This window comes from Orycteropus afer, unplaced genomic scaffold (genome assembly GCF_000298275.1).
Source record: "Orycteropus afer afer isolate SDZICR_OR568_19922 unplaced genomic scaffold, OryAfe1.0 scaffold00577, whole genome shotgun sequence".
Taxonomy (NCBI): Eukaryota; Metazoa; Chordata; class Mammalia; order Tubulidentata; family Orycteropodidae; genus Orycteropus; species Orycteropus afer.
Genome location: NW_006922164.1, coordinates 97,329 through 100,027, shown reverse-complemented (window position 1 = coordinate 100,027; position 2,699 = coordinate 97,329). Strand labels below are relative to the sequence as shown.

The following is a 2,699-nucleotide window of genomic DNA, read 5'->3' as shown; positions in this document are numbered from 1 at the left end:
CCTTCCTTCCGAGGAGTGGCTGGTGGGTTTGAACCGCCAGCCATCTGGTTAGCAGGCAAGTGTCTTAGCCACTATGCTACCAGAGCTCCCCTTTATCCACTAGGGTGTCTTTATGTAGGCCTGCGTCCCCAGAGCCTAGCCCTTAGGCCTTGGGCTGCCCTGCCCTCCTTGGGCAGCGTCAAGGTTGTAGCTAGTGCCCCTGGCTCCCTGAACATCTTCCTGGAGTACTCACACTCAAAGGAGGGCAAACCTGTCGCCAACTTGTGTGGCAGTTCACTCCTAAGCATCTATTCAAGAGGAATGAAAACACATCCATACAAAAACGTGTTCCTGGATGTTCACTGCAGTGTCATTCACATAGCCAAAAGGTGGAAACAATTCAAGTCAACAGCTGGTGAATGGAAAAGCAGAATGTGATCTGTCCACACAAAAAAACCCCGGTTGATTCTGCCTCCCAGGGACACCAGCTGTCAGAGTAGAACTGTGCTCCATAGGGTTTTCAGTGGCTGATCTTTGGAAGTAGATCACCAGGCCTTTCTGCCAAAGCCCTTGAGTGAATTCAAATGGCCAACCTTTTGCCTCCTGGTCTGTCCACGCAATAGAATATTATTTGACCATATAAGGGAATGAAGTTCTGATGCATGCTACAACATGGGTGAACCTATAAAACTATTTTTTTTTTCTTTTTTAATGTATTTTTTTAATTTGTAAAACAAATACACAAGGTGGAATGGATTTGAGGCAAACTGTGCCCTAAGCATATTTGGCTAAACAAAATTTAAAAGCAAGTAACAATAAAAGAAAATGTTTCTGGTACAGGAGTGGTACAAAAAATTAGTTTATGAGTGCCTGAAACATACAACTGTTTCACAGTAGTGAAAGTTTAAGTACATGTGGTTGACTGTCCACAGTCCATGCAGTTAGAGCTCCACCCTTCAACAACACTATGTGACAGTCCCTACAGAAAACTGCTTTAAAAAAGGCATAGCCCAGATGTTCCCTCATCTGCCCAGCTCCATCTCAGTTCAGATGTGCAGAAGGGCTTAGCTCTATCCAGAGGAAGCCACATGCAACATGTTCCTTGATAATTGTCTACAGTAAGGGTTCAGGGCAGTGACCATAAGGGAAGGGAAGAAACCATGGAGGAATGAGGTCCTGATTGCCACATGTGCATATTCTTTTGACAGTAGGGGGAAAGCTTTTACAGATAAGTTACAAACAGAGAAAAGGTAAGTCAACAGTTTTGTACAGGAAACTTAACATTTTCTGTGCACTGTCCTTACTTGGCTGTCATTTGTACAACTCTCCATAGCTTCCGTGGCCATCACCATCACTGTTGGCTTCCCTGACGATCTCATCAGCCCCGTCACCTGCTACCTCTCTCCAGGGTTTGTCGTCATGGGTGGAGCTCTGCTGCACGACTGGAGTCTGGCCTCCTTGTCAGACAGCAGAATGCTTCTCTCACTGCCTCTTCGCTGTCTTGCCTTTCACTTTTCTTGTCATTGTCAGAAACTCGGGGAAGTCAGCTGTGCCATCACTGGCAGCAGCTACTCCATTAATCATGGCCTGTAGTCCTGCTTCTGTGAGATTCCACCCGAGACCTCATTATGGATCCCAGTTCCTTTGTGGTTATACCCATCCTTGTCATGTAGTGAAATAACTCTTTGAATTCTGCAGGCTGCTGCTCTTCAGTCAGCTGATCAGCCACACTGCAAGTGCTACAGGTCCCCTAAACGCGATCACACTACCACTTGGCTTCCTAGCTCCACTTGGACCAGTTCCTTATAAACATTATAATATAATGTTGTTCTGTTCCATTTATATGAAATGTCCAGGACAGGTAACTCCATAGAGACAGAAAGCAGATTAGTAGTTGCCAGGGACTGTGGGGAAATTGGGAGGGGACTGCTAAGGAGCCTGAGGTTTGCTTTGGGGGTGATGGCAAAGTTCTCAGGTTCACAATGGTGATACTGAATATACTAAAAGTGATTGGATTGGGCACTTTAAAGGGGGAATTGGATGATATGTGAATTAATTTTTAAATAAACCTGTTGCAAAAATAATCTAGGTGTAACATGAGAAATAATTAGTGAGTGGTACAAATAGTTCATAATTATTGTTTGGGTAAAGGAAATCCGGAAAATGAACTGGTATCTTTGGATCTCATAATGTTGGTTGTATGTGACCCTTTGCACTTTCAATACTCTTGTTTCCATTTCTCTGTGTCTGTGGAAAGGCACACCACGTGAAAGGTACTGTAAGAGAAGCAAAGATTTTGTGCATCCCTCCCCTCTCCCAGGAGTTCCTGGGTGGTACAAATGATTAAACGCTACATTACTAACTGAAAGCTTGGTGGTTCGAACCTACCCAAAGGAGCCTTGGCAGAAAGACCTGGTAGCCTGTTTTCCCAAAGAACTAAATCAAAGACCAAACCTGTTGCTGTTAAGTCGAGAAATGCCCCACAGGGTTAGAAACTTTAAGGAAGCAGACTGCCATATCTTTCTTCATGGGGCGGCTGGTGGGTTTGAGCCGCCTACTTTTCAGTTGACCTCTGAGCATTTAACCATTGTGCCACCAGGGCTCCTTTCCAAAAGGTCACAGTCATTGAAAACCTTACGAAGCTCAGTTCTACTCTGCAGCACACAGGATCATCATGAGTAAGTCAACTCGATAGCAACTGTTTTTTTTTTTTTTTTTTG

General features: G+C 44.5%; 1 protein-coding gene across 1 annotated transcript in view; it reads left to right on the top strand.

Moving 5' to 3' along the window:
- Positions 1 to 2,699, top strand: part of LOC103210247 (protein Shroom2-like) — a 174,530-nt gene that overhangs the window by 84,963 nt on the left and 86,868 nt on the right. The gene's annotated exons all lie outside the window — the stretch shown is intronic.